This window comes from Trichomycterus rosablanca, chromosome 2 (genome assembly GCF_030014385.1).
Source record: "Trichomycterus rosablanca isolate fTriRos1 chromosome 2, fTriRos1.hap1, whole genome shotgun sequence".
NCBI classification, from domain to species: domain Eukaryota; kingdom Metazoa; phylum Chordata; class Actinopteri; order Siluriformes; family Trichomycteridae; genus Trichomycterus; species Trichomycterus rosablanca.
In genome coordinates, this window is record NC_085989.1 from 52,696,542 (window position 1) to 52,723,605 (window position 27,064).

Genomic DNA, 27,064 nt, shown 5'->3' on the forward strand with positions numbered 1-27,064 from the left:
ACATCTTAACAGGCCAAGTTACATGTTAACATAGGACCCCTTCTTTCATATCACCTTCACAATTCTTGCATCCATTGAACTTGTGAGTTTTTGGAGAGTTTCTGCTTGAATTTCTTTGCAGGATGTCAGAATAGCCTCCCAGAGCTGCTGTTTTGATGTGAACTGCCTCCCACCATAATAGATCTTTTGCTTGAGTATACTTCAACGGTTCTCAGTAGGGTTAAGGTCAGGGAGGATGGTGGCCACACCACGAGTTTCTCTCATTTTATGCCCATTGCAGCCAATGACACAGAGGTAATCTTTGCAGCACGAGATTTGTCATGCATGAAGATAATTTTGCTGCACGGCACGGTTCTTCTTTTTGTACCATGGAACAAAGTGGTCAGTCAGAAACTCTATATACTTTGCCAAGGTAATTTTCACACCTTCAGGGACCCTAAAGGCCCAAAACATGACTCCTTCACCTCCTTGCTGACATCGCAGCCTTGTTGGGACATGGTGACCATCCACTATTCCATCCATCTGGACCATCCAGGGTTGCACGGCACTTATACTGATGTTTGAAAAAACGGCACTTATACTGATGTTTTTTTTTTTTTTTTTTTTTTTTTTTCTGCTTGTGAGCACTTGTTAGGGGTGGCCGAATAGTAGGTTTATGCACAACTGCAAGCCTCTGGAGGATCCTACACCTTGAGGTTTGCGGGACTCCTGATTCACCAACAGCTTTAAATACCTGTTTGCTGGTTTGTTATGGCATTTTAGCAGCTGCTCTCTTAATCTGATGAATTTGTCTGGCAGAAACCTTCCTCATTATGCCTTTATCTGCAGGAACCTGTTTATGCTCTGCATTAGCCACAAATGATGATCAGGCTTAAGTTTTCGTGAAAAATCAAATGTTTTCATACCTTGTCCAAGGCATTGCACTATTTGATGCTTTTTGGCAGCAGAGAGATCCTTTTTCTTTCCCATATTGCTTGAAACCTGAGGCCTCTTTAATAATGTGGAACATCTTTCTTAAGCAGTTTTCCTTTAATTGGGCTCACCTGGCTGAAATAGATTTTAGTGATCCAAAGAGCCCTGAGACACAATACCATCTATGAGTTTAATTGAAAAATTCAATCTTTATGACACTTAAATCCAATTTGCATAATAATTTGGAAAGCGGTGTAGAATTATATATACACAATTGCATAAGTTTGTAGACACTCCTTCTGGATTCAGCTACTTTAATTTAGACCCATTATGGACACAGATGTACAAATAAACACATACAGCTAGTCCCTGTAGAGAAGTATTATCAATAGTATAGGACTCCCTGGAACAGAGAAACCATGAACCTATTTGCACTATGCATAAAATCTGGTGTGGGGTAGAGAGGTAAAATGTCCCCTTGAAACTGTGTTCTCTGGAATGATTGAGCTCTAGCAAATACTATAGGGATGTGTTTGGGAGCTGAGGATGAGGTGTGATGGTGATCATCCAACATCCTGATCTCACAAACGCTCTTGTTGCTGAATGCAATCAAATCCTCACAGCAATGCTCAAAAATCTAGTAGAACGCCATTCCTGGACAGTAGAGACAGTTACTTAAAAAAAAGCAGGACAAACTATTTTTTAATTTCCCTAATTTCAGAAGAAACAGTGACATCAATTAAAATGGTATGTTTTGTTTCTCAAGGAAGTAGATCCACCCTACTGAAAATTTTAGAGACTCTGGAGAAGAGGGAAAATTCTGCGAAGGATACTGAAATTTGTGGCCGTGGTCAGAGGCAAAAATGGCCACCTATCCATTCCTCGCCAGCTACAACCTCTGAGGATGAGGCAAGAACTGACATGGATTACCACCTAACTCTGCTTTACAATTCACTTTCAGGATGGCAGAGAAAAAGTAATGTAGTTATCTATTTGTTGTACAGGAAGAATTCTTCCCAACAAATACAGTGAGGAAGGAAAAAAAAAGAAATGTCCAGAACAATGTCAAAGTCCATCCTAATGGATTATAAAGTAAATCAAAAGGTAGGAAATACCTGCAACAGCAACAAACGATATATTAGTCTAATGATTTTGCCACTGCTACTGATTGCTTATTCACACACTCTTTGCTATATTTTGAGAGTTTATAATCTCTCTCACTCTAGAGTTCTTCTGGTGTATCTGATTCTGCTGGCCCTTGTTCTCCTAGTGCCTTTGATGATTCAGGATCTCAGGTTAGCTAACACACCTAACCTCATGTCAATATTAAAAAATGTTTTCCTTTGTGTTTTGCGTCATGCATATATCTTTACATTAAATAATTACAATGGTGACAGTTTATAATTGTTTTCTACTATTTTACAATTTATGATCACTAACTTTTATCAATCTGTCTTTCTGTCTGTCCCAGGCACACAATACCAAAGTAGTGATGAAACAATTCTCAGAATTAAAAGAAATACTAATGGGGATGACGGAGAAAATTGAAAATATAGAGAAAAGGATCATTAGAGTGGAAAGCAAAGGTAATATATATATATATATACAGTGTATCACAAAAGTGAGTACACGCCTCACATTTCTGCAAATATTTTATTATATCTTTTCATGGGACAACACTATAGACATGAAACTTGGATATAACTTAGAGTAGTCAGTGTACAGCTTGTATAGCAGTGTAGATTTACTGTCTTCTGAAAATAACTCAACACACAGCCATTAATGTCTAAATAGCTGGCAACATAAGTGAGTACACCCCACAGTGAACATGTCCAAATTGTGCCCAAATGTGTCGTTGTCCCTCCCTGGTGTCATGTGTCAAGGTCCCAGGTGTAAATGGGGAGCAGGGCTGTTAAATTTGGTGTTTTGGGTACAATTCTCTCATACTGGCCACTGGATATTCAACATGGCACCTCATGGCAAAGAACTCTCTGAGGATGTGAGAAATAGAATTGTTGCTCTCCACAAAGATGGCCTGGGCTATAAGAAGATTGCTAACACCCTGAAACTGAGCTACAGCATGGTGGCCAAGGTCATACAGCGGTTTTCCAGGACAGGTTCCACTCGGAACAGGCTTCGCCAGGGTCGACCAAAGAAGTTGAGTCCACGTGTTCGGTGTCATATCCAGAGGTTGGCTTTAAAAAATAGACACATGAGTGCTGCCAGCATTGCTGCAGAGGTTGAAGACGTGGGAGGTCAGCCTGTCAGTGCTCAGACCATACGCCGCACACTGCATCAACTCGGTCTGCATGGTCGTCATCCCAGAAGGAAGCTGACGCACAAGAAAGCCCGCAAACAGTTTGCTGAAAACAAGCAGTCCAAGAACATGGATTACTGGAATGTCCTGTGGTCTGACGAGACCAAGATAAACTTGTTTGGCTCAGATGGTGTCCAGCATGTGTGGCGGCGCCCTGGTGAGAAGTACCAAGACAACTGTATCTTGCCTACAGTCAAGCATGGTGGTGGTAGCATCATGGTCTTGGGCTGCATGAGTGTTGCTGGCACTGGGGAGCTGCAGTTCATTGAGGGAAACATGAATTCCAACATGTACTGTGACACTCTGAAACAGAGCATGATCCCCTCCCTTCGAAAACTGGGCCTCATGGCAGTTTTCCAACAGGATAACGACCCCAAACACAACCTCCAAGATGACAACTGCCTTGCCGAGAAAGCTGAAGGTAAAGGTGATGGACTAAACCCAATTGAGCACCTGTGGCGCATCCTCAAGTGAAAGGTGGAGGAGTTCAAGGTGTCTAACATCCACCAGCTCCGTGATGTCATCATGGAGGAGTGGAAGAGGATTCCAGTAGCAACCTGTGCAGCTCTGGTGAATTCCATGCCCAGGAGGGTTAAGGCAGTGCTGGATAATAATGGTGGTCACACAAAATATTGACACTTTGGGCACAATTTGGACATGTTCACTGTGGGGTGTACTCACTTATGTTGCCAGCTATTTAGACATTAATGGCTGTGTGTTGAGTTATTTTCAGAAGACAGTAAATCTACACTGCTATACAAGCTGTACACTGACTACTCTAAGTTATATCCAAGTTTCATGTCTATAGTGTTGTCCCATGAAAAGATATAATAAAATATTTGCAGAAATGTGAGGGGTGTACTCACTTTTGTGATACACTGTACAGGTCCTTCTCAAAAAATTAGCATATTGTGATAAAGTTCATTATTTTCCATAATGTAATGATAAAAATTAAACTTTCATATATTTTAGATTCATTGCACACCAACTGAAATATTTCAGGTCTTTTATTGTTTTAATACTGATGATTTTGGCATACAGCTCATGAAAACCCAAAATTCCTATCTCAAAAAATTAGCATATCATGAAAAGGTTCTCTAAACGAGCTATTAGCCTAATCATCTGAATCAACGAATTAACTCTAAACACCTGCAAAAGATTCCTGAGGCTTTTAAAAACTCCCAGCCTGGTTCATTACTCAAAACTGCAATCATGGGTAAGACTGCCGACCTGACTGCTGTCCAGAAGGCCATCATTGACACCCTCAAGCAAGAGGGTAAGACACAGAAAGAAATTTCTGAACGAATAGGCTGTTCCCAGAGTGCTGTATCAAGGCACCTCAGTGGGAAGTCTGTGGGAAGGAAAAAGTGTGGCAGAAAACGCTGCACAACGAGAAGAGGTGACCGGACCCTGAGGAAGATTGTGGAGAAGGGCCGATTCCAGACCTTGGGGGACCTGCGGAAGCAGTGGACTGAGTCTGGAGTAGAAACATCCAGAGCCACCGTGCACAGGCGTGTGCAGGAAATGGGCTACAGGTGCCGCATTCCCCAGGTCAAGCCACTTTTGAACCAGAAACAGCAGCACTGGACTGTTGCTCAGTGGTCCAAAGTACTGTTTTCGGATTCAAGCAAATTTTGCATGTCATTCGGAAATCAAGGTGCCAGAGTCTGGAGGAAGACTGGGGAGAAGGAAATGCCAAAATGCCTGAAGTCCAGTGTCAAGTACCCACAGTCAGTGATGGTCTGGGGTGCCATGTCAGCTGCTGGTGTTGGTCCACTGTGTTTTATCAAGGGCAGGGTCAATGCAGCTAGCTATCAGGAGATTTTGGAGCACTTCATGCTTCCATCTGCTGAAAAGCTTTGTGGAGATGAAGATTTCATTTTTCAGCACGACCTGGCACCTGCTCACAGTGCCAAAACCACTGGTGAATGGTTTACTGACCATGGTATTACTGTGCTCAATTGGCCTGCCAACTCTCCTGACCTGAACCCCATAGAGAATCTGTGGGATATTGTGAAGAGAAAGTTGAGAGACACAAGACCCAACACTCTGGATGAGCTTAAGGCCGCTATCGAAGCATCCTGGGCCTCCATAACACCTCAGCAGTGCCACAGGCTGATTGCCTCCATGCCACGCCGCATTGAAGCAGTCATTTCTGCAAAAGGATTCCCGACCAAGTATTGAGTGCATAACTGAACATAATTATTTGAAGGTTGACTTTTTTTGTATTAAAAACACTTTTCTTTTATTGGTCGGATGAAATATGCTAATTTTTTGAGATAGGAATTTTGGGTTTTCATGAGCTGTATGCCAAAATCATCAGTATTAAAACAATAAAAGACCTGAAATATTTCAGTTGGTGTGCAATGAATCTAAAATATATGAAAGTTTAATTTTTATCATTACATTATGGAAAATAATGAACTTTATCACAATATGCTAATTTTTTGAGAAGGACCTGTATATATATATATAATTTTGAGGTCAAATGTTTTTGCTACAGTTTTTCTCAGTCAATTGGACACTTCCATCCATTTAGAAGCCATATACTCAACATTTTCATGATTATTTTCATAATTACGTAATTTTAATTATGTTTACTATTTTTAATTATACATAATATTTTGCTGCAAACATTTTCTAACAAAAGTCATAATCACTCAAAAACTGTTAATCATTAGAATTTTCCAGTCTGGTAACATTGTTTTTATCCCCTTAGTACTCCCACATGAGACAGAGCAAGTGTTGCCACCGCCAGATAATAATAAAAAAATACAAACACATGAGACTGTAACTACCTTACCCACACAGGTAAAAACTAACAAATCATTGTATGTCTGTGTTTATGCAGTAATTCTGAACATGATGAAAATTACATGCTTTACATACATTTTCTGAGAATAAAATGCATTGTTACATGACTTTAGTGGTTGATGAAAGGAAGAATATGATACCATAAATTTTACTACAACCCCAAATCAGAAAAAGTTGGGACAGTATGGAAAATGCAAATAAAATTTAAATGCAGTGTTTCTTACATTTACTTTGGTATGAACCCAAGATATTTTGTTTTATCTGCTCAACTTTATTTCATTTATTAATAAACATCAATTCCTGCATTTCAGACCTGCTACACATTCCAAAAGCAGTTGGGACGGGGCAACAAAAGACTAGTAAAGTTGTGTAATGCTACAAAAACATATTAGTTAAATTGATAAGGGGTCAGTAAGATTGGGTTTAAAAAGAGCATCCCAGAGTGACTGAGTCTTTCAGAATTAAATGGGGAGGGGTTCAGCACTCTGTGAAAGACTGTGTGGACAAAAAGTTCAACAATTCAAGAGTAACATTTCCCAACATAAAATACTTGTCTGTTTCATCATCTACAGTACATAATATCATTAAAAGATTCAGAGAATCTGGAGAAATATCTATATGTAAGACAGAAGACTGAAAACCAGTATTGTCTGACTGTGATATTTGGGTCCTCAGGCAGCACTGCATTAAAAACAGACACGATTCTGTAGTAAAAATCACTGAATGGACTCAAGAACACTTTCCAAAACCTGTGAACCATTGTCTGTGAGCTTGTCACTGTATCCACAAAAACAAGTTAAAACTTTACCATGCAAAAGATAAAAACAGATATTAGCAAGATACAGAAACACCACCACGTTATCTGGGCTTGAGTTCATTTAAGACACTTTTCCACTTTGCCTCAGTCCATCTTAAATGATCTCAGGCCAAGAGAAGGTGGTGGTGTTTCTGGATCTTGCTAATATCTGTTTTCATCTTTTGCATGGTAAAGTTTTAACTTGCATTTGTGGATACAGTGCCAATCTTACAGATAATGATTTAGAAAAGGTTTATAAAGTTTATAAGTTTTATAAAGTGTTCTTTTTATTATGTACTGTAGGTGATGAAATACACAAGTTCTTCACTATTTTAATTGAGAAATGTTTTTCTTGAATTGTTGCACTATTTGCCTGTCCAGTCTTTTACAGAGTGGTGACCCCCTCCCCATCTTTAATTCTGAATGACTCAGTCACTCTGGGATGCTCTTTTTATACAAAATCATCTAATAAGATTTTTGTAGCATTACACAACTTTACTAGTCTTTTGTTACCCGGTTCTAACTTTTTTGAAATGTGTTGCAGGTGTGAAATGCAGGAATTACATTAGGAGGTACATTAACAAGTTGATCAGACAAAACATAAAATATATCTTGGGACTTCCGGTGGCGCTATGTAGAAGGAGGCAGCAGAAAACATAGCTCTAATAAAACCAATTAAAATTAGCACCTTTAAGCGATATAAACGGCAGAAAGAGAGATAAACTGATAAAGAAAGGACTGAGGAAGCCCAGCGAAAGAGATGGAAAGGAAAATGAGGTCTGTAAGGAAAGATAATACTACAGAAGGAGGAACCGAAGTTGAGAAAGAGATGGCGCGGGGGAAATTGCTAGCGGAAGAAGAACAAGACTCGGTAATACTGATGGAAATCCGCAAACTCAGACAAGAACACACAGATGCAGTGAATGATAGCAAAAGAACTTTGGCAAGACTACAGGGGTTGGACAAAATAACTGAAACACCTGTCATTTTAGTGTGGGAGGTTTCATGGCTAAATTGGACCAGTCTGGTGGCCAATCTTCATTAATTGCACATTGCACCAGTAAGAGCAGAGTGTGAAGGTTCAATTAGCAGGGTAAGAGCACAGTTTTGCTCAAAATATTGCAATGCACACAACATTATGGGTGACATACCAGAGTTCAAAAGAGGACAAATTGTTGGTGCACGTCTTGCTGGCGCATCTGTGACCAAGACAGCAAGTCTTTGTGATGTATCAAGAGCCACGGTATCCAGGGTAATGTCAGCATACCACCAAGAAGGACAAACCACATCCAACAGGATTAACTGTGGACGCAAGAGGAAGCTGTCTGAAAGGGATGTTCGGGTGCTAACCCGGATCGTATCCAAAAAACATAAAACCACGGCTGCCCAAATCACGGCAGAATTAAATGTGCACCTCAACTCTCCTGTTTCCACCAGAACTGTCCGTCGGGAGCTCCACAGGGTCAATATACACGGCCGGGCTGCTATAGCCAAACCTTTGGTCACTCGTGCCGATGCCAAACGTCGGTTTCAATGGTGCAAGGAGCGCAAATCTTGGGCTGTGGACAATGTGAAACATGTATTGTTCTCTGATGAGTCCACCTTTACTGTTTTCCCCACATCCGGGAGAGTTACGGTGTGGAGAAGCCCCAAAGAAGCGTACCACCCAGACTGTTGCATGCCCAGAGTGAAGCATGGGGGTGGATCAGTGATGGTTTGGGCTGCCATATCATGGCATTCCCTTGGCCCAATACTTGTGCTAGATGGGCGCGTCACTGCCAAGGACTACCGAACCATTCTGGAGGACCATGTGCATCCAATGGTTCAAACATTGTATCCTGAAGGCGGTGCCGTGTATCAGGATGACAATGCACCAATACACACAGCAAGACTGGTGAAAGATTGGTTTGATGAACATGAAAGTGAAGTTGAACATCTCCCATGGCCTGCACAGTCACCAGATCTAAATATTATTGAGCCACTTTGGGGTGTTTTGAAGAAGTGAGTCAGGAAACGTTTTCCTCCACCAGCATCACGTAGTGACCTGGCCACTATCCTGCAAGAAGAATGGCTTAAAATCCCTCTGACCACTGTGCAGGACTTGTATATGTCATTTCCAAGACGAATTGACGCTGTATTGGCCGCAAAAGGAGGCCCTACACCATACTAATAAATTATTGTGGTCTAAAACCAGGTGTTTCAGTTATTTTGTCCAACCCCTGTAGAAACAAGTGTGAGAGAGTTAGTGGAAAGAACAACTAATCTAGAAAATCGCGCAGTAAACATGGAAGAAAGGCTGGGAAACACGGAGGACAGAACAACGCAGCTGGAGAAGTCAGTCGTTTTTCTACTGCAACAAGAGGTAAAACTAGCCGCAAAGTGTGACGATTTAGAGTCAAGGATGAGACGTAACAACATAAGGATTCATGGCATTCCGGAGGGATCTGAGAAAAATGACACTATCGGTTTTATAACGGAATTTATTCGCACGTCAGTGCAAATCGCGGATGATCTAGAAATCCGTATTGAAAGAGCACACCGTTCTCTGCTTCCTAAACCGAAAGAAAACGCCCCCCCACGAGCAATCATTGTCCGGTTCTTAGACTGTCGGATAAAAGATCACATAATACAGCAAGCGTGGAAACAAAAGATCACGTACGAGGGGCGGATTGTCTACTTTAATCAAGACTACACAACCGAAGTACAGAAAAAGAGGAAACAGGTGAGGGACGTGATTAAAAAACTAAAGGAGAAAAACGTAAAGGCACAATCACCATACCCTGCACAGCTGAAAGTGCTATTGCAATCAGGAACTAAAACCTATGCCACACTAAGAGAAGCGGCACCGATGTTGAGGGAAATGGGGATCAGTGTGGAGGAAGATGAGACAGATAATCTACGGAGAGGGATGACACAAGAAAACTGGACCATGGCGACAAGGAGAAGGGGAAAAAGAAAACAGATGCAAAATACAGAGGCTAACTGGCAGGACCCCATAGACTGAATTCATTTATATGGGCAGTACGGTAGGGCTCAAAGAAATGATTTGAATAAACACATAAATGAATATAGTCCTTGAAATTAAAGAGACAATTAACATCAGCCTAATGTAGAATACACTTTACATAAATAAAGGAGGCTAATGAGACATTGTTTATATAAAACAACAATAATATTGGTTGGGTGGAGTTAGATAGACACTCAGTTAGAGTAAATGGCAACTTTGTGTAACAGCTGGGAAGTTGCAGATGCACATAGCATTATTCTCCCAGAGAGAACATGCCACATCTCTCTGGGCATGATACTTTTGGAAGTCACATACTGTTGTTATTGTACATTAGTTCGAAAGGAGATGCATATTGTTTATTTTTTGTACAATGTGGTTTTTTTGCTTTATTTAACTGTATTGTTTTCTAAGAGGTACAGAACCAATATGTTTCAAAAGAAAATTACATGAATAGGTTGAATCTTGTTTCGTATAATGTCCATGGACTAAACCACCCCATCAAAAGGAAGAAGATTTTGAGCCAACTGAAAAAACTAAAGTGCTCAATTGCTTTGCTGCAGGAAACACATTTAATGGAGGGTGAATGTAAAAAACTGAAAAGGGATTGGGTAAATCAAGTATTTTATGCCTCAGGTGGGAAAAAAAGGGGTGTAGCCATATTAATCAATAAGTCCGTACCATTTACTGCAGAAAATGTAATACAAGACAACATGGGAAGATATGTAATGGTAGTTGGCTCCATAGGTGATATAACTCTAACGATATTGAATGTGTATGCTCCAAATGAGGAGAAAGAAATATTTTTTTTTTAAAAACATTGCAAACGTGATTACCAGTAATGGAAGGGGGATGATAATAATGGGAGGAGACTTTAATGTGGTACAGAATGGGAAAATAGACAGACTGCCACTAGAACAGGGACCAATCACAACAAAATCTAAGGCACTAAATAATTTGATTAGAGAATTAGGTCTAGTAGATCCATGGAGAAATAATAATCCAAGAGAGAGGGATTTTACCTTCTATTCAAATCCACATGGAAGTTATTCAAGAATAGACTTTTTCTGTGTTTCCCAGCAATATACCCACAAAGTTCTGAACTGTAACATAGAAAGCATAACTATAAGTGATCATGCCCCCGTCACACTAACAATAGAGATAGATAAAGAATATTTTTATAAATACTGGAGACTTAATGTATTGATCCTGTCAGATGAGAAGGTGGTAAAAGAAATAAAACAAAGCTTACTGGAATACTTTCAATTAAATGATAACGGTGAAGTATCACCGTCAATCTTATGGGAGGGGGGTAAAGCAGTAATAAGAGGAAAAATAATAGAAATAACATCTAGACTAAAAAAAATACGGATGAAACTACAAAAAGACCTGGAGAGTAAAATTAAAGAATTGGAAATAGAACATAAAAGTAAAGGAGATAACAACACACTTCTCGAATTGAAAAACACCAGGCACAGACTAGAGGAACTTTTGACATATAGAGCCGAAGGAGCTTTACGCTTTATAAGTCAAAGATACTACGAGATGGGCAACAGAGCAAGCCGTCTACTAGCATTCCAACTTAGGAAAGCACAAACAAATAGGACAATCTCGAAAATCAAACACCCTACTTCCAAACAAATTCTGGGAAAGCCAAAAGAGATAGCAGAGACCTTTGCAGAATATTATAAAGAATTATATAATGACTCAGAATCTGACATCACAGACAAAAAAACACAAACATTTCTTGAAAAACTACAGTTACCATCATTATTAGAAGAAGAGGCAGATGAAATGATAAGACCAATTACAATACAGGAAATTTTGGATACAATAAAAACCCTTAAAAATAATAAATCCCCGGGCACCGATGGGTTCCCGGGAGAATTTTATAAAAAATTTGCAGAAGAGATTACACCAGTGTTAGCTAGCATGTTTAATTATTCTTTATCATCAGATGACCCACCAAAAACCTGGTCAGAGGCCATTATTTCAGTCATGTATAAGGAGGGCAAAGATCCAACTGCTTGTGAGGGATATAGACCTGTTAGTTTGCTCTGCATGGATATGAAAATATTAACAAGCATACTGACACAAAGAATGCAGAGATACATAACTAAATTAATTAAAACAGATCAAACAGGCTTTATTTCAGGGAGGCAGGGGGCTAATAATATTAGGAGAACGTTAAACATTGTGTCATGCACTAAAAAGAATCCCCAGCCAACCATGTTGCTCAGCCTAGACGCACAAAAGGCATTTGACCGAGTAAAATGGAATTTTCTATATCATACATTGGAAGTTTTTGGGTTTCATCCAACCTTCATAAAATGGGTAAAGGTAATATATAAAAATCCAAAATCACGGGTAAGAGTTAATGGTTACTGTTCAGAATTTTTTTATCTTAAAAGAGGAGTAAGACAAGGCGATTGTCTTAGTCCATTATTGTTCGCAGCATGTATTGAACCATTGGCCGAATCAATAAGAATAAATAACAATATAAAGGGAATAAGAGATGATGGGGGCATAGAACATAAAGTATCGTTATTTGCAGATGATATATTGATATACATTAGTGAGCCAACATCATCTATTTCAGCATTATTGATTAACTTAAAGGAGTATGGGGAACTATCAGGATACCAAACCAATGACTCTAAGTCAATTGCTATGATGCTCTCAGGAAAATGTCCAGAAGAACTAGAGGGGAAAGTTCAGTTTAAATGGACTAATAAAGGATTTAGATACCTGGGTATTATTATCACACCTGTAACATCTGGATTATATGAAGAGAACTATGGGAAATTAATAAAGGAGATAAAAAAGGATTTGATTAGATGGGAGATATTGCCTTTGACCCTGACAGGAAGAATAGAAACTATTAGAATGAATGTCCTACCAAGGTTGTTGTTTTTATTTCAATCACTGCCTATTCGGGTTCCTAGCTCTACTTTTAAAGTATTAAATAAATATATATTAAAATTTGTATGGCAAAATAAGAAAGCTAGAATTAAATATAGGACACTTCTTTGTCCAAAAGACAAAGGAGGATTAAATCTACCTAATTTAAAAAATTACTACTGGGCTGCACAATTGAGAGCGGTAATCATGTGGATAACTAAAGAGACAGATGCAATATGGGTGGGAATGGAGCAAAGGTCATGCCAAGTGGTACCATTGGAGTCACTTCCATTTTTAACTGAAAGAACACAGAGAAAATTAAAAATAGGAAATGAATGGATCAGGGGAACAATGAAAATATGGACAGTGGTGCGAAAGAAATTAAAACTATCCAATTCCATTTGTAGAGCCACTAAAATAGCAATAAACCCAGATTTTGTACCATCTACTATGGATGCAGGATACAAAATGTGGGCAAATAATGGGTTAATATACATTGCACAACTGTTCAGTGGGCAAAACATGAAGTCATATGAACAACTTAGACAAGAATTTGAACTACCAACTCACAACTTTTATAAATACCTCCAAGTAAGACATTACCTCCAGAAACATAGGGAATGGGAGAATATTTGCCGAGAATCATCAAAAATAGAGGAATTATTAATGACATATGCAGAAGAAGAGACTAAAAAAGGAATAATATCTAAACTGTATAAAGCGTTACAGGCGGACTCTGAAGATAATAATATAGAGGTTAAAGAAAAATGGGAGTTAGAGGCAAATATTATAGTAACAGATGACGAATGGGAAGAAACATTCATAGCAGGCCATAAACTAACTAATAGTCCAACATGGAGGGAATTTGACTGGAAAATAAAAATGAGATACTTCAATACACCTTCTGTTACATCAAAATATAGTAATACATCTGAGCTATGTTGGAGGAACTGTGGACAAGTGGGGGACTTGACTCATACATTTTGGGACTGCCCTAAATTATCAGAATTTTGGAAAAGAGTTCAAAAAGAGATTACTAAAATTTTAGGAATCAGATTTGCATTAGACCCTGCACTATATATACTAGGTATACCACCTGACAATGTGACTGACGGGGACATGATATATTTATTAAGAATTCTGCTTCTGGTAGCAAAGAAAGCGATTACAGTGTGTTGGTTAAAACCTCAACCACCTAACATTATACAATGGAGAGATATGGTTAAAAAGGTTTTTATTATGGAGAGAATTACAGCAAGATTACAGCTAAGATCAGATTCGTTTAACAAAAAATGGTTACCATTAATGCCTGAAATGCAAGAACTGTAACTACCTCTTCTCTTAATTATTATTATTTATTTATTTATTTAATTTATGTTTTTTACCACTTTTGTTTTTTCTTTTTTGTGATTATGAATGCATCTCATACATGTTGGAAATTTGTATGTATTGTTCTGTGTGATAAATAATAAAAAACCAGTTAAAAAAAAAAAAATATATCTTGGGTTCATACTGTCTGCAATCAAATAAAAGTCAAAGTAAATGTAAAAAACAATGCATTTTTATTTTATTTGCATTTTCCATACTGTCACAACTTTTCTTCTGATTTTGGGTTGTAAAAGTATGTTTAGGACAGAAGTGGGTACTATGGTCTTAGAGGGCAGATTATGTCAGTTTGGTGATTTTCCTGCCCAAGCACACCTGAGTCAGTTCAGCAGGTAATGAACACGCTTATTTATGGTGTCAGAGCAGAAAAATCAGCAAACTGTGCTGGACTCTGGCCCTTGTTTCCCATCCATAGGATTTGTTTCACCCAGTCCTGATAAGAATCATGTACATAAGTACTATGGTCTGTCTGTCCAATATCTAGTTCTTAGGGTAACATATTTGTACATATTTCCCATCATGCACAGAAAGTGTTTGATATTTACTTCTCGGGATTATATGGTATGCAACATTTTTGGTTTGTACTTTTTCACTGCCTTAAGATGTGTAAAGGCAACATAAAAATGGCATTTTAAATTAGTTGAATGTCTAAACATTGTAATTTTTGTTAGGTTAAAATTGAGCCCAAATAAAATTGGAGTATGCAAATGTAAAATGGACAGACCCAAAGAAATCAACAAAAGATCTATTACTGGCTGTTTTTGGGAGAAGAAAGTTGGCGACACACACCTACACAGGGAAGTGCTTAAACGCCTTTAGGGGAAGAGAGGCCAAACCTCAGCTGGATCCAGACAAAGTGTGTGACATAATAAGTGAGTAAATTATTTTCTGGAAATACTATAGTGGAAATATTTGTTTTATATAATGCTGACAGTACAGTATGTAGCTTAAACCACAGTCTTTAGAGCATCACATGCTAAATAATCTCAGATTTCAATGCATGTAAACTGATCTTTTCATGGTGTAGAAAAACTGAATTCACCACATCATGGCCCCTTAGGAGTTACAATGCTCTGTGTTTCTTTGTTAAAATGTCTTTCTGTAGACATTATGATAGCTTGAATGTACAATACTGTGGTAGAGAGTGCATTCCTGCTTTTATACAGGGTTTGTAAATTGGTCGCATCAATTTTCAAAGCTTAATTTACTTTCATTGCTACAGACCAGCTGTAAATTGTTAACCAATGACTTGTTCCCAAATGCTCTGATAAATTGGATGAGTGTATTATTGTGTGATGTTGATGAATCATCGTTCCTTCTAACATACATTAGCAATTTTAAAAATGAATATAAAAATAATTTGATGTTTCTTTGTTTTACAGACTACGTACATCAGGAAAAAATTTGGCACAGATCTTAGACTAATCAAACAAGCCATTTCCCAAAAGTGTGCATTTTGTTTTCTAGCCCTTGTTGCCTTGTTGTCTGTCAATTTATTTATTTGCTTGCATCATTGTTTGTCTGTTTGTTACTTAATTATAATAAAATTGTTTAACTTACCAATTAATAATTGTTTATTTATTTAAGCAGAGACATTTTAATGTAGAATACTCTTAAGGAAAAGGTATAATAAGACATACAGGAATTTTTATATGCATTTTTCAAATGTTTATCTGTAAATCAAATAAAATTCCTAGATAAAATCATATTAGAATATTAGGATTCCTATTTAGTGGCCAAAACATTTCTTATAGAATATCCAACAGGATATCTATAGGATGTCCAACAGGATATCTATAGGATGTCCAACAGGATATCTATAGGATGTCCAACAGGATATCTATAGGATGTCCAATAGGATTCCTACAGGATGTTTAATAGGATTCCTATAAGATGTCCAATAGGATTCCTTTAGGATGTTTAATAGGATTCCTATAGGATTGGTTCCAAAATATGATAGAAAACCAATAAGATTCCTATAGGATTTTTTCTATTAGAATCCTATAGGATATTTTGACTAGGGGTCCCACTTCTGCTGACTGCATTATTAAAGATCTAACATAAAGACACACACACATGGATGAATGGATGGATAGATGGATGGATAGACAGACAGAGCAGCACATATTTACATATTTCAACAGCTTACAAAGTATTTACATATAATTGCTGTCTGTTTTTATTCATGGATCTGAAAATGTGACGATCTGGTTGGTCATTACAAAAGCAAAATCAAAATTAAGAAACTGTAAAATTACTTGTAAACAAAGATAAAAGAACTTAATGTTTTTTTTATGGAAAACAACCTTAAATCAGAGCTAAATGAACTTTATGTTTGTACAGATCAGTAAGAGAGAATCATCATATGTGTCATAAAGATCACAAGAGCCAATGTGTGTCTCATATGAGAGACGTCGTCCCACCCTGCCATCATGTTGTTATTGTCACATGGGTTGAGGTGTGAATGGGGGTTAAACTGCTTCATATGTGCTAATTTGATGGAGACTCAAGACTATCAGGACCTGAATGACTGAACACCTACACAGACACGCTAATAACTGCTAAAAATAAAAAGATAAACATCTCTAAACAAAGCTAAAATAAACTTGACGTGATTCTATAACAACGAGCTATAAAACCTGTAAGTTGTGAAAGAAAAATAGATGTTTTATCTATACAGCTGTAAAAAACATAAACAAAGCTAAAATAACGTTTATCTTTACCTTTATCTAAAACTTTTAATATAATCAATACATTCTGACTCAGTCGAATCATTTAGCTGAATCGGTTCAGTTTCATCGGTTCATTAGCACTGAATCATGTGATGCTAACAGTTAGCGGAGTAGCAGTTTGTGTTGAAATGAAAAAAAAATGAGTTTAAATGAGTTCGAGCTACTTAAATCATCAAAGTCATTTATTATCATTATTATTAATTATAATGTAGTTAACTGTATTGTAATAAACACATTAATAACTATTTTATTTACAGATTCACTTCAGTACAAACGTGTTGCTGCTTCTGCTTCTTCTTGTTGTTTGAACTGAGCTGGTTGATCTACAGCGTTTAGGTTTATTCTCCCTCTACTGGACGGAAGTGAAACATCAGCACCACATTCATTCAATAACGACTCGAACCGCAGTTCATTAGCAATCTAGGCAATACATTCATTTTAATTGATTAAATCCTCGATCCAAAACTAATCAAATTAATTAGATTACATCTTGTAATATCCTCCTTAATTCTTCAAAGTGTGTTTGTTTTCTTATGTAGTGATGTTATTCCCCTAGGGGGCTGTCTTCAGGGACAGTGGTTGCGTAGTGGATAGAGCTTTGGGCTATCAACCGGAAGATTGGGGGTTCAAATCCAGGATCCGCTATGCAGCTATCGGTGGGTCCTTGAGCAGGTCCCTGTCTACTCCAGGGGTGCCGTACAATGGCTGACCCTGCGCTCTGACCCCAGCTTCCAAACAAGCTGGGATATGCAAAGAAATAGTTTTATTGTACTGTACACCTGTATATGTGACAAATAAAGTATATTTGTCTTCTAAACGCGTCTCTTTCTGATATTTTGTCCTCGCTCTTCGCATGCTCCCTCCCACCGTCTCCCACATTGAGCGAGAGAACTGTTCAGCCAGGGACTCTTTTGATGTGGTCACGTTGATGGGGAATCCCCTGTCTCTCATATCTTTAGTCGCCTCCTCCATTGTGGTACAGCTGCGTCTCGTTCTTGTAGAACACACGTAGTTTAGTATGGCGCCACATCAATGTCAAAACTAGAGGGCACAATTTTTAACATTTCGCGTGTGTAAATATCCCTCTCGTGAGTGCAAATGTGAAACTCACGAGCACAAAGAGAGGAATTGCGTGCACACTGATCATAAAATCGCTCTCAAACTGTCTTTTTCACTCTCGAATGTTGTTTTTCTGCTCGATTTCATTGTTGTTCTCACGCGCAAAAGCAAATTGCGCTCGGCTGCTCTTTCTGCACAAGAGAAGCTTTTGCGCTCAAGTTTTGAAAGGGGTGGTTTTGACAGTTTGGGGGCGGAGTCAGGGCCGTCTCTATCAGCGAATGCTATTGGCTCTATGCACGCCTTACTTCCGGGTTCTCGTATATGGGCAGATCAACTTCCAGTATTCAGACGCCGGTCGTCAACAAGCAGATATCGTGAGGCATGGCTCTCTTTTACACTTGTTGTCTTCAAGATTAACCTCTTCTGACAGTGAACGATTTTAAATGTACAACTCCAGGTACATTGACGAACACGAAGGTAAGTACGTTTGCAAGCATTTTCTTATAACCATGCAAGTAAGCTAGTTGTAAACTGGTTAGTGGTTGTTTTGCTAGACTAGACAAACACTACATCCAGCTTGACGGGCAGCACGGTGGCTTAGTGGGTAGCACTGTTGCCTCACAGCAAGAAGGTCCTGGGTTCGAACCCCAGGTGGGGCGGTCCGGGTCCTTTCTGTGTGGAGTTTGCATGTTCTCCCTGTGTCTGCGTGGGTTTACTCCGGGTGCTCCGGTTTCCTCCCACAGTCCAAAGACATGCAAGTAAGGTGAATTGAAGATACTAAATTGTCCATGACTGTGTTTGATATAACCTTGTGAATCGAATAAACTTGTGTAATGAATAACTACAGTTCCTGTCATGAATGTAACCAATGTGTAAAAACATGATGTTAAAATCCTAATAAACAAACAAACACATCCAGCTTGACAGACCAGTATTGAGATTCATGTTTTAGTTAGCTTTATATAATGTTCTTGATATATATAAATTGAAACTTTATATATATATATATATATATATATTAGGGCTGTCGAAGTTAACGCGATAATAACGCATTAACGCGATCTCAATTTAACGCAATTTAAAAAAATAGTGCCGTTAACGCAAATTACATTACGACATTACGAGATTTTTTCACTTCTAAAACTAAAGCAATTCATTTTCACCCACGGGAGACAGAGTGAATTATTCTCACTGACCACGCTCACACGCACGTTTAATGTTATTCAGTTCCGTTTGAGAAAAAAAAAACCTTTAAAATAGAGCTAACAGTGAAGATAACCGGTTACAGAAGCACGCGTGTGTGTGTTCAATACTCTGTTCACAGTGTCGATACAAGTGATTCAGGAATCGATTCATTGTAAGCGCAGCGTAAGTTTCTTTTCTCAGTCAATTCTCCGTTTTTATTGTTATAATGAATGTTGCGGTTGTAAATAAACACCAAATATTACAGAACATTTTGTGTGACTCGCTTACCTTATAAAGCTCAGGCTTAATTATACTGGTTATTACCACAGAGCGGGAGACGACTCAGAGTCGTTTACGATTTACCGAAGTGAACCACGAACGTGCTGATAGAATCGGCTCAGATGGGATCGGACTGCATTATCTTTTTATAGTAAATATTTCAATCAGCAGAATCGCATCGCATGTATGATGTGCACAACGTTAATTATGTGCGTTTATTAATTTACGTTATCTTGTCAGAAGCTTTCTCAATGATGTCTGTGCGGTGTTTTTTTTTTTTTTACAATTAGTGATGCAACCCAAGCAACTGTTTCACTGCACTATTTTACACTAAACACTACACTATTCCATAATGCTCCAGATTGCATCATTCTAAATAGGTATCGGTATCGACGAGTAAAAAAATACATGTACTCGTACTCGGTTGGGAAAAAATGGTATCGATGCATCCCTAGTCAAAACACACTCGCTTCGTGTAGAAACGTCCATTAAACCATTGTCACAATACAACCACAGAAAAGTTTGTTACAATAACTGCGCATCTGACATATATACGAAGTCAAGGGTCTCTGCTGGATAGTATTACTGCCTAGTATGTGAGTGAATAAAACTCCCTTACAGTTTTCTCTTGTCCCAGCAGTCTTTAACATAAGTACATTTAGCATAAAATGTGTTCACCATTTTAATTGTAACATTTTACTTAAAAAACCTTGTTTTCTATAACATTTACATTTTAATGCAATTAATCGCAATTAACTATATGAAATTATGAGATTAATCGCAATTAAATTTTTTAATCGTTTCACAGCCCTAATATATATATATATATATATAAATAAAAAATGAAACCTGATGTATATAAACTGAAACCTGATATACTGTATATATATATAAATTGAAACTTGATATATATTAATCAAAACCTGATATATATAAATTGAAACTTGATTGATATATATAATGAAACCTGATATATATAAATTGAAACGTGATATACATAAATCGAAATCTGATATATATAAATTGAAACTTTATTAACAGCTTATATAACAGTGTAAATTTATTCTTCCCTCAAAATAACTCAATATACAGCCATTAATGTCTAAACCACCGGTGAGTACACCCCTTAGTGAACGTTCCTGAAGTGTCAATATTTTGTGTGGCCACCATTATTTCCCAGAACTGCCTTAACTCTCCTGGGCATGGAGTTTACCAGAGCTTCACAGGTTGCCACTGGAATGCTTTTCCACTCCTCCATGACGACATCACGGAGCTGGCGGATATTCGAGACTTTGCGCTCCTCCACCTTCCGCTTGAGGATGCCCCAAAGATGTTCTATTGGGTTTAGGTCTGGAGACATGCTTGGCCAGTCCATCACCTTTACCCTCAGCCTCTTCAATAAAGCAGTGGTCGTCTTAGAGGTGTGTTTGGGTCATTATCATGCTGGAACACTGCCCTGCGACCCAGTTTCCGGAGGGAGGGGATCATGCTCTGCTTCAGTATTTCACAGTACATATTGGAGTTCATGTGTCCCTCAATGAAATGTAACTCCCCAACACCTGCTGCACTCATGCAGCCCCAGACCATGGCATTCCCACCACCATGCTTGACTGTAGGCATGACACACTTATCTTTGTACTCCTCACCTGATTGCCGCCACACATGCTTGAGACCATCTGAACCAAACAAATTAATCTTGGTCTCATCAGACCATAGGACATGGTTCCAGTAATCCATGTCCTTTGTTGACATGTCTTCAGCGAACTGTTTGCGGGCTTTCTTGTGTAGAGACTTCAGAAGAGGCTTCCTTCTGGGGTGACAGCCATGCAGACCAATTTGATGTAGTGTGCGGCGTATGGTCTGAGCACTGACAGGCTGACCCCCCACCTTTTCAATCTCTGCAGCAATGCTGACAGCACTCCTGCGCCTATCTTTCAAAGACAGCAGTTGGATGTGACGCTGAGCACGTGCACTCAGCTTCTTTGGACGACCAACGCGAGGTCTGTTCTGAGTGGACCCTGCTCTTTTAAAAAGCTGGATGATCTTGGCCACTGTGCTGCAGCTCAGTTTCAGGGTGTTGGCAATCTTCTTGTAGCCTTGGCCATCTTCATGTAGCGCAACAATTCGTCTTTTAAGATCCTCAGAGAGTTCTTTGCCATGAGGTGCCATGTTGGAACTTTCAGTGACCAGTATGAGAGAGTGTGAGAGCTGTACTACTAAATTGAACACACCTGCTCCCTATGCACACCTGAGACCTAGTAACACTAACGAGTCACATGACATTTTGGAGGGAAAATGACAAGCACTGCTCAATTTGGACATTTAGGGGTGTAGTCTCTTAGGGGTGTACTCACTTTTGTTGCCAGTGGTTTAGACATTAATGGCTGTATATTGAGTTATTTTGAGGGAAGAATAAATTTACACTGTTATATAAGCTGCACACAGACTACTTTTCATTGTGTCAAAGTGTCATTTTGTCAGTGTTGTCCCATGAAAAGATATACTTAAATATCTGCAGAAATGTGAGGGGTGTACTCACTTTTGTGATACACTGTATATATTAGAATATATAGTGTTTGTATTATATTGTAGTAATTGTGGGGAAGTGATTTTCGTACTGGACGTTGTAACGTTGTCATGTTAGTTTTATAGTTTTCATTCCATATATATATTTATATTTATATATTTCGTAAATTAAATCTCATTTGGGAGGGTTTCAGCTTTCATATGAGTCATTTCTAAAACCAATGGATGAATTTAAAGTCAGGTTATAAGCTTTTGTTTCCACAGCATGGATAAGCGACAGAACTTCTGTCAGGGACTGTATATCAGGTTTCGATTTATATATATCAGCGTTTGCTATATATTTCCTGTTTGGCTTGCCATAATATATAAGCTTCATATAATGTGTGTGTTCAGTTCCCAGGTGGAGCGGTCTGGGTTCTTTCTGTATGGAGTTTGCATGTTCTCCCTGTATCCATGTGGATTTCCTCCAGGTGCTCCTGTTTCCTCCCACAGTCCAGAAGCGTGTAAGTGAGGTGAATTGGAGACACTAAATTGTCCATGACTGTTTGATATTAAAATTGATGAATTGAACTGATGAATCTTGTGTAATGAGTAACTACCGTTTCTGTCATGAATGTAACCAAAGTGTAAAACATGACATTAAATTCCGAAAAAAACATAAAACAAACTGAACATATCTGACTGAATATATTACCAATTTACCCTCAATCTTTTAATTAAGTGTAAAAAGTTTTGTTTGCCAATATATTAATGAGTTATCTTTTATTTATTATCAAATGTTATATGTCAGACCTTCCATTTCCATGTCAATTGATTAATTTGATGTTACAGTATTAACATGTCTTTCTCCAAAAAAACATTTTTGTAGTAAATGTGAGGATAAACTTTTTTTTTTATTCTAATGTTTCTTACGGCAGGTTATCAAGACATAATCATTACAGAATTTATCAGTGTTAAGCTGGTAGCAACAGGGTATCAAATATACAGTGTATCACAAAAGTGAGTACACCCCTCACATTTCTGCAAATATTTTATTATATCTTTTCATGGGACAACACTATAGACATGAAACTTGGATATAACTTAGAGTAGTCAGTGTACAACTTGTATAGCAGTGTAGATTTACTGTCTTCTGAAAATAACTCAACACACAGCCATTAATGTCTAAATAGCTGGCAACATAAGTGAGTACACCCCACAGTGAACATGTCCAAATTGTGCCCAAAGTGTCAATATTTTGTGTGACCACCATTATTATCCAGCACTGCCTTAACCCTCCTGGGCATGGAATTCACCAGAGCTGCACAGGTTGCTACTGGAATCCTCTTCCACTCCTCCATGATGACATCACGGAGCTGGTGGATGTTAGACACCTTGAACTCCTCCACCTTCAACTTGAGGATGCGCCACAGGTGCTCAATTGGGTTTAGTCCATCACCTTTACCTTCAGCTTCCTCAGCAAGGCAGTTGTCATCTTGGAGGTTGTGTTTGGGGTCGTTATCCTGTTGGAAAACAGCCATGAGGCCCAGTTTTCGAAGGGAGGGGATCATGCTCTGTTTCAGAATGTCACAGTACATGTTGGAATTCATGTTTCCCTCAATGAACTGCAGCTCCCCAGTGCCAGCAACACTCATGCAGCCCAAGACCATGATGCTACCACCACCATGCTTGACTGTAGGCAAGATACAGTTGTCTTGGTACTTCTCACCAGGGCGCCGCCACACATGCTGGACACCATCTGAGCCAAACAAGTTTATCTTGGTCTCGTCAGACCACAGGGCATTCCAGTAATCCATGTTCTTGGACTGCTTGTCTTCAGCAAACTGTTTGCTGGCTTTCTTGTGCGTCAGCTTCCTTCTGGGATGACGACCATGCAGACCGAGTTGATGCAGTGTGCGGCGTATGGTCTGAGCACTGACAGGCTGACCTCCCACGTCTTCAACCTCTGCAGCAATGCTGGCAGCACTCATGTGTCTATTTTTTAAAGCCAACCTCTGGATATGACGCCGAACACATGGACTCAACTTCTTTGGTCGACCCTGGCGAAGCCTGTTCCGAGTGGAACCTGTCCTGGAAAACCGCTGTATGACCTTGGCCACCATGCTGTAGCTCAGTTTCAGGGTGTTGGCAATCTTCTTATAGCCCAGGCCATCTTTGTGGAGAGCAACAATTCTATTTCTCACATCCTCAGAGAGTTCTTTGCCATGAGGTGCCATGTTGAATATCCAGTGGCCAGTATGAGAGAATTGTACCCAAAACACCAAATTTAACAGCCCTGCTCCCCATTTACACCTGGGACCTTGACACATAACACCAGGGAGGGACAACGACACACTTGGGCACAATTTGGACATGTTCACTGTAGGGTGTATTCACTTATGTTGCCAGCTATTTAGACATTAATGGCTGTGTGTTGAGTTATTTTCAGAAGACAGTAAATCTACACTGCTATACAAGCTGTACACTGACTACTCTAAGTTATATCCAAGTTTCATGTCTATAGTGTTGTCCCATGAAAAGATATAATGAAATATTTGCAGAAATGTGAGGGGTGTACTCACTTTTGTGATACACTGTATATGCTGTTCAGTTCAAAACCTTGTATCGTGTTACAAAAGAGAAAAAATGACTTTCATTTAAAGTTGAATGTAAAAATATTTTATTTCAAGTCTTTAACACCATTCAAGTGGTCTATTCATATTTTGGTCTTCTCAATTCGTGTCTCTGCTTCTGCTATTTTATGATTGATGAGAGCAAGCTCAGGTTTAATATCCCATAACTGCTGTTTTGCGTCTTTGTGAAAGTCTCGGATTTTTTCCAGCACTCTGGCTAAACTTGCTGTTTCATGTGATCGAGTCTTAGCATTAACTTCTTCATTATGTGCATGGGTAGATTAGCTGTTTTTTCAAAAATGAGTGAGCATCAGAAGCGTTCTTACTGATGTAGGCAATCCCAGAATTCATTGCACCACCTCGTCTCTCACAGAAAAATAAGCATGTCTGACGGTGTGGATTTACATTTACATTTTCAGCATTTAGCAGAAGCTTTAATCCAAAGCGACTTACACAATGAGCTTAACTCCAGTGTGAATGCGCTGGTGTATTTTGAGAACACTCTGACGATTAAAACTCTTCTCACACTGTGAGCACTGATACGGTTTCTCTCCAGTGTGAATTCGCTGGTGTATTTTGAGAAGACTGACGATTAAAACTCGTCCCACACTGTGAGCACTGATATGGTTTCTCTCCAGTGTGAATGCGCTGGTGATTTCTGAGATGACTCTGTTGATTAAAACTCTTCCCACACTGTAAACCATACCTGTCAAGTCTCCCGTTTTGGCCGGGAAACTACCGTATTTTACCCCTCTCTCCTGCCGTCTTCCCGTATTAGTATTTTCCCGTAAATTTCCCGTATTATATTATTGTGGTATCTTCAATCATCACATCCAAATATAATATATTTAAGTGTCTTTATTATTAACCAACAAATCTCAGATAAGCAATAAAGTCATGTGCAAACTCTCAGAACGGTAACTTTCATCTGACCCTCCTTTAACCGCACCACAACAATAACAAAAGGTAACAGTGCCTCCCACAGGTTCAGCTCCCCATTACAGGTAAGTATTTTTATGTTTCCTTTACACAATACTACAATTATAATTTAAAAAACATTCCTGTGCCTCTCCAAACTGAAATGTCACTAACCTCGCGAGAACTGCCACCCAGGCTGCTGCAAGTGGCAGTTCTCACGAGGTCAGTGCGGACAGCAGGAACAAACCTGGAACAGGGAGAGATGGATGGATGCAAGGAGAGAGAGGGCATTCCTGCCAAAAAAGTAAAGACTGCATGTAAATATCTAAATGGGACATCAAATTTACCTTTCTAAAGAGGAGCAGGATGGGGCAGAGTTATGCATTCTGTAAGGTTTGTAACTGTGTTTTCATTTAGGCTGTATTATAAGAATTACATATGTAGGAATGTCCACAGCATTTCAGTGTCAACAAAGGTAGGCCTATCAGATTCTGATCATCTAATTGTAGTTTGTAAGTGGTTCACAGGTGGTTATTTTAAATTTCTTGTAAACCTGTCTTAAAATGTAAGGGATACTGAACCTCGGTTGGGCTGGTGGGACGGCTCGAAGCGCACGGCGGAAAATTTCCCTTATTTTGAAATCCAAAACTTGACAGGTATGCTGTAAACACTGATGCGGTTTCTCTCCGGTGTGAATGCGCTGGTGTATTTTAAGAGCACTCGGAGAACTAAAGCTCTTTCCACACTGTGAGCACTGACATGGTTTCTCTCCAGTGTGAATGCGCTGGTGTACTTTAAGAGCACTCTGTTGATTGAAACTCTTCCCACACTGTGAGCACTGATACGGTTTCTCTCCAGTGTGAATGCGCTGGTGTGTATTGAGATGAATCTGTTGATTAAAACTCTTCCCACACTGTGAGCACTGATACGGTTTCGCTCCAGTGTGAATGCGATAGTGTTTTTTGAGATCACCCTGATGATTAAAACTCTTCCCACACTGCGAGCACTGATACGGTTTCTCTCCAGTGTGAATGCGCTGGTACATTTTAGGAGCACTGGGAGAACTAAAGCTCTTCCCACACTGAGCAGACGTTCCTTCTGTTCTGTTCTCTGGTGAGAGAGCTGTTAATGCTGACAGCACCAGAGGACGTCTGCTGATCACTGGAGCTTCTGGTGGGCGTCAGATCCTCATGTTCAGTCTTAATCTTCACCAGGGTCTCATATTTGACACTGTGGGGGGTCTTGATGTGTTTGTGGAGATGATTTTGGGTTGTAAAGGAACGTGGACTCGAGGAGCAGCAGAAATCCTTGTTCAATCCTGAAGAAGAAAAACACAAGCTGCTCTTGTAACACAATCAATTACAAACATCACAATAAACACAGAGCAGATCAAATGATTTTCAAAGCTAAAAGTGAAGAGGAGCAAAGACACGGTACTGAGTGAGTATAGAGTGAGATAAAGAGGAAATAACCTCAGCACTTTTACTTTCAATATAGCAACAGAACATATTCACTCTTTTACACGCCTCAGTTATTTACTGGATTATATTATTAATATTATAAATATCATTATTATTATTATCATTACTGATGATAGAAACATTCTGACAGATGAACCATTAA

The 27,064-nt window shown here is 38.9% G+C and overlaps 1 long non-coding RNA gene and 1 pseudogene across 1 annotated transcript; one reads left to right on the top strand and one right to left on the bottom strand.

The window, feature by feature from the left end:
* LOC134334891 (uncharacterized) overlaps window positions 1-27,064 on the bottom strand; it is a 759,100-nt pseudogene that overhangs the window by 42,025 nt on the left and 690,011 nt on the right.
* Window positions 1,922-15,662, top strand: LOC134335349 (uncharacterized). Its single transcript, XR_010015574.1, has 6 exons — window positions 1,922-2,016; window positions 2,139-2,207; window positions 2,384-2,498; window positions 5,949-6,040; window positions 14,802-15,002; window positions 15,513-15,662. It is a non-coding gene; the product is annotated as an uncharacterized LOC134335349 (long non-coding RNA).